Genomic DNA, 11,759 nt, shown 5'->3' on the forward strand with positions numbered 1-11,759 from the left:
AAAGAGAAAGAGTCTGAGAAAATATTTGAAGAAATTATAGTTGAAAATGTCCCAAATATGGGAAAGGAATTAGCCACCCAAATCCAGAAAGTGTGAAGAGTCCTGTACAGGATAAACCTAAGGAGGATCATGCCCAGGCACATATTAATCAAACTGTTAAAACTGAATACAAAGAAAACTATTAAAAGCAAAAAGGGAAAAGCACCAAACAACATACAAGGGACTCCCCATTAGGTCATCAGCTGAGTTTTCAGCAGGAAGTCTGTGGGTCAGAAGAGGGTGACATAATATGTTTAACTTGTCGAAAGGGATAAAATTACAGTCAATAATGCTCTATCAGCAAAGATTTGACAAAGAAATCAAAAGCTTTACAGAAAAGCAAAAACTAGAATTCAGCACCATCAAACCCACAAGAGAGGAGATGGTGGGTAAAGATGGTCATCAAACCACAGAGAGGAGAACAAAGAGGAAGGAAAGAAGAAAAGACCTACAAAAACAAACCAAAAATAATTAAGAAAATGGCAGTAGAGATACACATATCAAAAATTACTTTTAATGTAAATAGATTAACTGCTCTACCCAAAAGACATAGATTGGCTGAATGGATACAAAAACAGACTGAAAGTTGGAAAAGGATTACAAAAAATGCTACAGGAACTTCTCTAGGCAGAGGAAGAAAAATAGATCACAACTAGAAACAAGAAAATCATAAATGAGAAACCTCACTGGTAAAACAAAACCTAAAGTAAAAGCAGGAAATCATCCATACACAAACATGACATCAAAACTAGCAACCATAAGAAGAGGAAAGCACAAATGTAGGAAATGGGAAATAGAGAGGCCAGCAATTTAAACTTGCATATATAGTGGTTTCCCCGGTGGCTTAGTGGCAAAGAATCTGCCTACCAATGCAGAAGATGCAGCTTCAATCCCTGAGTCAGGAAGGTCCCCTGGAGAAGGAAATGGCAACCTCATCCAGTATTCTTGCCTGGGAAATCCTATGGAAAGAAGAGCCTGGTGGGCTATAGTCCATGGGTCACAAAGAATCAGACATGACTTAGTGACTAAACAACAACAATGACACCATATATGTGTGTGTGTGTGTGTGTGTGTGTGTGTATATAGAGAGAGAGAGAGAGAGAGAGAGAGAAAGAAAGAGAGACTGCTATATCAAAATCTCAGGGGAGATACAAATTAAAAGCTATGATAGATACACCCAAAAATAAGAAAGCAACCCAACCACAACACTAAAGATAGTCATCAAACCACAAGAGAGGAGAACAAAAGAGGAAGGAAAGAAGAAAAGACCAACAAAAACAAACCAAAAATAATTAAGAAAATGGCAAAAGAAATACACATATCAAAAATTACTTTAAATGTAAACGGATTTAACTGCTCCACCCAAAAGACATAGATTGGCTGAATGGATACAAAAACAGACTGAAAGTTGGAAAAGGATATTTCATGCAAATGGAAATCAAAAGAAAACTGAAATAGCAATAGTCGTATCAGAAAATAGACTTTAAATCAAGACTGCTACAGGAGACAAGGAAAGACACTACCTAATAATCAAGGGTTCAATCCAAGAAGAAGACATACCTTTGTAAATATATATCCACCCAACAAAGGAGCACCTCAATATACAAGGCACATGCAAACAACCATATAAGGGGAAATCAATAGTAACACCCTAATAGTAGGTGGAAACAGTGTCAGACTTTATTTTTTTGGGCTCCAAAATCACTGCAGATGGTGATTGCAGCCATGAAATTAAAAGATGCTTGCTCCTTGGAAGGAAAGTTATGACCAACCTAGATAGCATATTCAAAAGCTGAGACATTACTTTGCCAACAAAGGTCCGTCTAGTCGAGGCTATGCTTTTTCCAGTGGTCATGTATGGATGTGAGAGTTGGACTGTGAAGAAGGCTGAGTGCCGAAGAATTGATGTTTTTGAACTGTGGTGTTGGAGAAGACTCTTGAGAGTCCCTTGGACTGCAAGGAGATCCAACCAGTCCATTCTGAAGGAGATCAGCCCTGGGCTTTCTTTGGAAGGAATGATGCTAAAGCTGAAACTCCAGTACTTTGGCCACCTCATGGGAAGAGTTGACTCATTGGAAAAGACTCTGATGCTGGGAGGGATTGGGGGCAGGAGGAGAAGGGGACAACAGAGGATGAGATGGCTGGATGGCATCACCGACTTGATGGACGTGAGTCTGAGTGAATTCTGGAGTTGGTGATGGACAGGGAGGCCTGGCGTGCTGAGATTCATGGGGTCGCAAAGAGTCGGACACAACTGAGTGACTGAACTGAACTGAATAGTAGGTGACTTTAACACCCCATTTAATCAATGGACACTTAATCCAGTCTGAAAATAAATAAGAAAACACTAGCCTTAAATGATACATTAAACCAGATAGACTTAATTGATGTTTATTGGAGCATTCCATCCAAAAGCAGCAGAATACACTGTCTTCCCAGATGTACATGAAACTATCTCCGAGACAGATCACATCTTGGGTCACAAATCAAGCCCTGGTAAACTTAGGAAAATTGAAAACACATCATGCATCTATTTCAACCACCATGATATGAAATTAGAAATCAATTAGAGGGGAAAACTGTTAAAAAAAAAACCACCACATTCACATGGAGGCTAAACAATATGTTCTAAATAACCAATGGGTCACTAAGGAAATCAAAGAGGAAATTTAAAAATACCTAGAGACAAATGACAATAGAAAATTACCCAAAACCTATGGGATAGAGCAAAAGCAGTTCTAAGAGGGAAGTTTATAGCAATACAATCTTACCTCAAGAAACAAGAAAAATCTCAAATAGACAACCTAACCTTATACCTAAAGCAACCAGAGAAAGAACAAACAAAACCCCAAGTTAATAGAGGGAAAGAAATCATAAAAATCAAGGCAGAAAAAAATGAAATATAGACAAAGAAAACAATAGTAAAGATCAATGAAAATAAAAGGTGGTTCTTTGAGAAAATAAACAAAAGTGATAAATCTTTATCAAGTCTCATCAAGGAAAAAAGGCAAAAGATGCAGATAAATAAAATTAGAAATAAAAAAGGAGAAATTGCAAAAGACACTACAGAAATACAAAGGATCATAAGAGATTATCTCAAGCAACTATATGCTAAAAATAGACAACCTAGGAGATTGAACACTTAGAAAAGTATGATTTTCTAAGACTGAACCAGGATTAAATACAAAATATGAGCAGACAACCACAAGTACTGAAATTGAAACTGTGATTAAAAAACAAAAACTCAGGGCCAGATGTCTTCAAAAACAAATTCTATCAAACATTTAGATAAGAGTTAACACCTATCTTTCTGAAAATATTCCAAAATATTGCAGAGGAAGGAACACTTTGATGCTCATTCTATGAGATGACCATCACTTGGATACCAAAGCCAGAGAAAAATATCACAAAGAATAAAATTACAGGCCAATATCACTGATGAACATAGACACAAAAATCCTCAACAAATTATTAGCAAACTGAAACCAGCAACACATTAAAAGGATCATAGTCCATAGTGAAAGTGAAAGTCACTCAGTCGTGTCCGACTCTTTGTGACCCCATGAACTATACAGTCCATGGAATTCTCCAGGCCAGAATACTGGAGTGGGTAGCCTTTCCCTTCTCCAGGGGGTCCTCCCAAGCCAGGGATCGAACCCAGGTCTCCCACATTGCAGGCAGATTCTTTACCAGCTGAGCCACAAGGGAAGCCCATAGTCCTAGTCCATAGTCAAGTGTGATTTACCCCAGAGATGCAAGGATTCTTAAGTATGTGTAAATCAATCAATGTGATACACCACATTAACAACCTATAGGATAAATTCCACAAGATCATTTCAGTAAATGCAGAAAAAGCTTTTGACAAAATTCAACACTCATTTATGATATAAAAAAAAATTACTCTCCAGAAAGCGGGCACAGAGGGAACTTACCTCAATATAATAAAGGCAATATGAAAAACCCACAGCAAACATCATTCTCAATGGTGAAAAACAGAAAGCATCTCCTCTAAGACTAGACAAGGATGTCCACTCTCACCACTTTATTCAACATTGTTTTGGAAGTCCTAGCCATAGCAATCAGAGAAGAAAAAGAAATGAAAGTAATCTAAATTGGAAAAGAAGTAAAATTGTCACTGTTTGCAGATGACATGATACTATACAAAGAAAATCCTAAAAATGCTGTCAGAAAACTACTAGAGCTCATCAATGAATTTGGTAAAGTTGCCAGATGCAAAATCTATTCACAGAACTCCCTTGCACACCTATACACTAACAACAAAAGATCAAAAAGAGAAATTAAGAAAACAATCCCATTTACCATAACAGGAAAAACAATAAATTACCTAGGAATAAACCTACCTCAGGAGGCAAAAGACTTGTACTCAGAAAATTATCAGATACCAATGAAAGAAGGCAATGGCACCCCACTCCAGTACTTTTGCCTAGAAAATCCCATGGACGGAGGAGCCTGGTGGGCTGCAGTCCATGGAGTCGCTAAGAGTCGGACACGACTGAGCAACTTCACTTTCACTTTTCACTTTCATGCATTGGAGAAGGAAATGGCAACCCACTCCAGTGTTCTTGCCTGGAGAATCCCAGGGATGGGGAAGCCTGGTAGGCTGCCGTCTATGGGGTCGCACAGAGTCGGACACAACTGAAGCGACTTAGCAGCAGCAGCAGCAATGAAAGAAGTCAAAGATGATGTCCATCAATGGAGGAATGGATAAAGAAGATGCGGCACATGTATACCATGGAATATACTCAGCCACAAAAAAAAGAAGAAAATAATACCATTTTCAGAAACATGGATGGACATAGAGACTGCTCTACTGAGTGAAGTAAGTCAGACAAAGACAAATATATGATATCAATTATATGTGGAATCTTAAAAATGGTACAAATGAACCTATTTACAAAACAGAAATTGAGTCATAGATGTAGAAAACAAACTTATGATTACCAAGGGGGTAAGGGGGGGTGGTGAAGGGATAAATTGGAATATAAGGATTGACATATACATACTACTCTACATAAAAGACAACTAATAATAACCTACTGTATAGCACAGGGAATTCTATCTGGTACTCTGTAAGATGATGCTGTGAAAGTGCTGCCCTCAATATGTTAGTAAATTTGGAAAACTCAACAGTGGCCACAGGACTGGAAAAGGTCAGTTTTCATCCCAATCCCAAAGAAGCAATGCCAAAGAATGCTCAAACTATCGCACAATTGCACTCATCTCACACGCTAGTAAAGTAATGCTCAAAATTCTCCAAGCCAGGCTTCAGCAATACATGAACCGTGAACTTCCAGATGTTCAAGCTGGTTTTAGAAAAGGCAGAAGAACCAGAGATCAAATTGCCAACATCCGCTGGATCATGGAAAAAGCAAGAGAGTTCCAGAAAAACATCTATTTCTGCTTTATTGACCATGTTAAAGCCTTTGCCTGTGTGGATCACAATAATCTGTGGAAAATTCTGAAAGAAATGGGAATACCAGACCACCTGACCTGCCTCTTGAGAAACCTATATGCAGGTCAGAAAGCAACAGTTAGAACTGGACATGGAACAACATACTGGTTCCAAATAGGAAAAGGAGTACATCAAGGCTGTATATTGTCACCCTGCTTATTTAACTTATATGCAGAGTACATCATGAGAAACACTGGGCTGGAAGAAGCACAAGCTGGAATCAAGATTGCTGGGAGAAATATCAATAACCTCAGATATGCAGCTGACATTACCCTTATGGCAGAAAGTGAAGAGGAACTAAAAAGCCTCTTGATGAAAGTGAAAGAGGAGAGTGAAAAAGTTGGCTTAAAGCTCAATTCAGGAAACTAAGATCATGGCATCTGGTCCCATCACTTCATGGGAAATAGATGGGGAAACAGTAGAAACAGTGTCAGAGTACATTTTTTTGGGCTCCAAAATCACTGCAGATGGTGATTGTAGCCATGAAATTAAAAGACACTTACTCCTTGGAAGGAAAGTTATGACCAACCTAGATAGCCCAATAAAAAGCAGAGATATTACTTTGTCAACAAAGGTCCGTCTAGTCAAGGTTTATGGTTTTTCCAGTGGTCATGTATGGATGTGAGAGTTGGACTGTGAAGAAAGCCGAGTGCCGAAGAATTGATGCTTTTTTTGTTTGTTTGTTTATAGCAGCTTTATTCATAATTGCCAAAACTTGGAAGTAACCAAGGTGGCCTTCAAGATATGAATGGATATACTACGGTACATCCAGACAAAGGAGTATCCAGCATGAAGTCAAAAACTGCTGAAAAATGTATTAACTAAAACAAAACCAAATTACATTCTATCAATACATAGCTAGTAACAGTCACTTTCAGGTAAACCTTAAGTACAGAATACAGACATTCCCATCTGTACTTAAGGCATCAGGCCACACTGAGGATGGTGAGAACAAAGTATAGCAGTCATTGGGATGTGAATCACTTTAACTGTGGGCTCTCCACCATTTATCCTTTTTCTCCTGATTACTAGTAAGGAGATTGAATCAATAATCAAAAACTTCTCATCAAGCAAAAGTCCAAGACCAGATGACTTCAGTGGTGAATTCTAACTTTTTAAAAATTGAGGTAAAACCATATAAAACATTATGTTACAAATGTACAGGGCTTCCCAGATGGCACAGTGGTAAAGAATCCTCCTGACAATGCAGGAGATGCAGGTTTGATCCCTGGGTCAGGAAGTTTCCCCTGGAGAAGGAAATGGCAAGTCCTCCACCAGTATTCTTGCCTGGAAAATTCCATGGACAGCAAAGCCCGGCAGACTGAAGTCCATGAGTTCCCAAAGAATCGAGCACAACTGAACGGCTGAGTAATTGAGCACACCCACGCACATACCCACTACAGATATACAACATAGTTATTCGATATTTGATACTACAAAAATCTAGTTACCATGATTACCATAAAATTACCCTCTTCACCCATTTCTCCACCTCCCATTCCTTCCCTGCTGGTAATCACTTATTCTTTTTTAAAACGTGGTCCATTTGAAAGCAATGATGTTGATGTATCCAAACCAGGTTTCTTCCTCCTCCCCATTGTGATTAATCTTTTCATAATCTTCTTATTCCTCTTAGCGCATTCAGGGCATAACAGGTTGTCTTCCAGGTCTGGGGGTGCAAAAGTGCAGGCAGGTAACATGAAGAGGGAGGTCATCCTCCTGGGGGTGTCAGGCACCCAGGTCTGACCTGCTTGGAACTGCAGGCGAACCCAACCTTCTGTGTCTGCCAAGAGTGGTCTGCCATGGACCACACACCACTGGACACCTGAGGCTTGTGGCAGAAAGGATTCAGAGGCACGAAGGGCACGTGAATTCACAGCCTTTGGTTGAACAGCCCTTGACGCAATTCTTGACCATGCTGCCAGCATGGCTACCTGAGGTGAAGTTACCACCTCAACCATTTTAGTCCTTTGCTCACTCTCACTCATCTTCCTTTTCTGTACACTTCCCCTCTTGGTCACCATGCTGTGCTTCCTTGAACATGTGTGCATTCGGGCCTCCCGTGATGATTTAGGAATATACTGACCTTTTTCAGGAAAAGCATGTTCTTGGAGTCTCCGATAAACTTCTATTTTCTGCCCATCCGTACTCAGCTTAAGTTGTTGGCACCAGTTCCGCAAAGTGTCCCGACTCACATCGTTAATCGGAGGCAATGTGGTCAGCAAGGGACAAAATGATCTTCTAAAGCTAGAACTTGGACAATCTTCCTCAAGCTCATTTGTTTGAGGAAGAGGAACTTGATTATTTGTATTCAGTGCCTCCTCTTTGACTTCTGAAGTTGAGGAAACACCTGGTTCCACTTGATGGTCTTCAATAATTTCCTCATTAACTGGATACAATGTAAGAATCACATTTTCTTCATCTAAAGGCCCTTCAAAGAAATTCTTTCCATAATTTGAGTATGCCATTTCAAGGAATGCTCAGACAAAGGCAGAGCCACAATGCTCAATCTCTGCAGTTTAATCCTCTGAACCTGAGGGTTTCTAGTCCAGTTTCTCCTTCCTTTTGTAAGCAAATGTCCCCTACTTCCAGAATTGATGCTTTTGAACTGTGGTGTTGGAGAAGACTCTTGAGAGTCCCTTGGACTGCAAAGAGATCCAACCAGTCCATCCTAAAGGAGACCAGTCCTGGGTGTTCATTGGAAGGACTGATGCTGAGGCTGAAACTCCAGTACTTTGGCCACCTCATGTGAAGAGTTGACTCCTTGGAAAAGACCTTGGTGCTGGGAGGGATTGGGGGCAGGAGGAGAAGGTGACAACAGAGGATGAGATGGCTTAATGGCATCACCGACTCGATGGGCATGAGTTTGAGTGAACTTCAGGAGTTGGTGATGGACAGGGAGGCCTGGCATGCTGCAGTCCATGGGGTTGCAAAGAGTCAGACACGACTGAGTGACTGAACTGAACAGTCCCTTATAGAAAGAGTGGTGGAAGCCAAGGCCACAGAGTAAATGTGACCACTTCACTTCCTTGGTAGTGGGTGGGCTTCTTGTTAATTTGACATCCTCTTTCATGTCTCTGTAGTGTTACCTCTGCTGCTTCCCTCTTTGGAGTTACATTCAACCCCTACTCTGCTCCCCTTGGAGAAAGTCTGACCATCTCCTCTGTGCAAGAAGGCCTTTCCTGATGGGTCCTCTAATATGCAGGTGGAGTTAGGCACTCTCTCATCTGTGTCTCCATTGTTCTTGTGCAGGCCCTAGAACAGCATGCATTATTCAAAGCACAATCATTGTTTAGGCCTGAGGCTGAATGCGATGGCAGGGGAGTTATTTTTTACACAAGACAATAGCAGATGCCAGGAATGTTCAGAGCCCCAATCATTCAAGAACAGGGAGATCTGAAGGGAGTCTACATGGCCCAAAGGCAGTTATGTTAGGGGATGAAGCTGGAGCCATGAACCTGGAACCTGGAGAGGATTAGAGAAGCAAGCACTAGCAAGTCAAGCTGGAAGATGCAGTATCTAGTGAGGGCCCTGTCTGTAGATGGCTGGTCCTCAGTAAGCAGGTGGTAAATTGGAGAGGAACTAATAAAGTATGATGAACAGCCTTTCTTAAGTCAAACCTGAGGCTGTACTTGTCACAGGCAGCTGCTAAAGTGAAACTGGAGTCATAATTCTCCCAAGAACTCATCATATTCTTGAAACTTCCCCCTGTGTTTCCCGAATGACTTCCCCACAGGTTTGACCAAAGATCTGGACCATTTGAATTGATAAGCCCCACCAACCATCCTGGCCAGCCACACTCTGAGAAACACTTCCCTCTCTAGGTGCCTGCATGCACAGCTGGAAATAGCCGAACCAAAATGACAGTTCTGTATAACTCAGCTGCCTCATTTGGGAGCCAGCCCTTACTCCTGGTCATAAATCTAATTGTGCCCAACACCCCCTTTGTTTTTTTGGAAGTTGGGATTCCTTTGGTTAGGCCTCCAGGTCTTCCCTATTTCTGCATTTAATGAATTTATTTATTTTTCAGTTAGCAGGTTTTAGGGCTGGTTAATGAGTGGTAGAAGGCAATGGCAACCCACTCCAGTACTCTTGCCTGGCAAATCCCATGGACGGAGGAGCCTGGTGGGCTGCAGTCCATGGGGTCGCTAGGAGTTGGACACGACTGAGCGACTTCACTTTTACTTTTCACTTTCATGCATTGGAGAAGGCAATGGCAACCCACTCCAGTGTTCTTGCCTGGAGAATCCCAGGGACAGGGGAGCCTGGTGGGCTGCTGTCTCTGGGGTTGCACAGAGTCGGACACGACTGAAGCGACTTAGCAATGAGTGGTAGGGTTCTCTTGAACTGTCCAAGTGGGCCAAACTCAGACACTTTTCTTGTTATTTCCAGCTTTCAAGTCCCCAATGTCTCTTTCAGCCTCTCCTCAACTCTGGAAATTGCCTTCCTTAGTACAGTTCCAATCTGTGGAAATTTCTGCAGTACAATGACATATAGGCCTCAGGTTTGGTTTTGTTTATTCACCTATCTTTCCTTGGACAGTTGTTTCAAGATGAACTTATTCTTTTTAAAAGGAGATTTGTGTTGAAGTGTCAGGGAGAGAGATTTGCTTTTAAACATAGTTTCTTCTCTGGGATTTGTCTGAAACTTTTGGCAGATTTTCAGGTGGGTGTTGGTTATGAATCCCAGAGAGATTTGTCAGAGGCTGCTTCAATGTCCTTCGGGTGAAGCTGTTATAAAGAGCTGCCAGGAGGGAACACTAATGAAAGGGAACTTAGAAACCTCGCTTAGTAATTGGCACCTGGGAAATTTTCAGCCTAGAGTGAATGAGTGTAGGATCTGTGTGGCAAGAACAGGAATCTACAGTGACTCAATGGCTGACTCCGTTCCCAGTAGCTCCTAGTGGTAATGACATCCCAGCTGCTTTATGGAATCATGAACCACAGAAAGTTTAACCCAAAAGATCTCTGTATGGTTGATCCTGTTTGTGACGCCAACTGTCTTGCTATTCACACTCTCTGCACTGTTTGCTGAACCCAGGGTGGGCAAGGTGCGAGCTAAGAGGCTGGAAGGAGACTTGAGGAGCCGAACTGCAGACACATTTATTCTCTTCTGGCTGACACAACAGCCATAGCAGTATTCACAATAGTCTCTCCTCTCATGGCTGACCACACAGACACAGCCCTGATGCAGCAGTAATGCCGACACTTTTTAGGTGGATCTCACATGTACATACAGCACACAATCCGTGACCAAGCCAGAACCTCATAACACGCATGTGCAGTGCTATAAGTGATCTCAGCTGTTACATAAACCTCATGATGTGCATGCACTGTGCTATACATGGGCTCAGCTGTTATATGGTCATTATTTACAAAACGTAGGGCGAGAGAGCCTGAACACACCATCTTGGCTAATTTGCTCTCTCCCCACAATCTCCTTATGTGTTTGCCCACCAACCTTTGATCTTCCATCCATTGATCTTCTAGCTATCCATCTATCTATCCATCCAATAAATGAAGGCTCACCACTTACTGTGAAGCAGACACTGGAATAGGTACTAGGGTTGCAGGAGGAATGATTAGACACAGCACCAGTGAATAACTATAGGTCATCTTTGCACATTTCACAGTAAGGATTCTTGTGTGGTAGAGGCCAAAAGACAGTGGGGAGGCGATAGAGAATAATTCACAGAAACCTCAGCATGCCGTGCTTCAGTAGTTCACAGAGTGGTTGTTAACTGCCTTTCCCCTGCTGAATCTCTAAAGCCTAGGCACAACACTCTGCCTCCTCAACCTCTGCTCCCTCCTACGAAGTCACAGCTTTCAACCTGCTTCTACATGGGGTCTAGGCAGTGGGTAGCATTAGGGAGTCTGAGGTGCTTTCATCCCAGGTGAGATTAGAGAGACAAGCTCAGGTGGGGAGGCAGTCTGCCTTCATCTGTGTGCCATTGCTGGGCTTCCCAGGTGGCTCAGTGGTAAAGAATTCACCTGCCAAGGCAGGAGACTAGGGTTTGATCCCTGGGTCAGGAAGATCCCCTGGAGGAGGAAATGGCAACCCATTTCAGTATCCTTGCCTGGAAAAATCCCATGGACAGAGGAGCCTGGCAGGCTATAATCCATGGGGTTGTAAAGAGCTTGATGCAACGGAGGACATTAGTTTGCTAGGGCTGCTGTAACAGAGCACCACAACCTGGGTGGCTTAAACAATAGAAATGTATTGTCTCACAGTTCTGGAGGCTAGAAAT

At 41.9% G+C, this 11,759-nt stretch overlaps 1 pseudogene; it reads right to left on the reverse strand.

Moving 5' to 3' along the window:
* Positions 1-6,208: 6,208 nt before the first annotated feature.
* LOC109565745 (developmental pluripotency-associated protein 2 pseudogene) lies at positions 6,209-7,980 on the reverse strand (annotated as a pseudogene).
* Between the last annotated feature and the right edge of the window lie 3,779 nt (positions 7,981-11,759).

This window comes from Bos indicus, chromosome 11 (genome assembly GCF_029378745.1).
Source record: "Bos indicus isolate NIAB-ARS_2022 breed Sahiwal x Tharparkar chromosome 11, NIAB-ARS_B.indTharparkar_mat_pri_1.0, whole genome shotgun sequence".
Lineage (NCBI taxonomy): Eukaryota > Metazoa > Chordata > Mammalia > Artiodactyla > Bovidae > Bos > Bos indicus.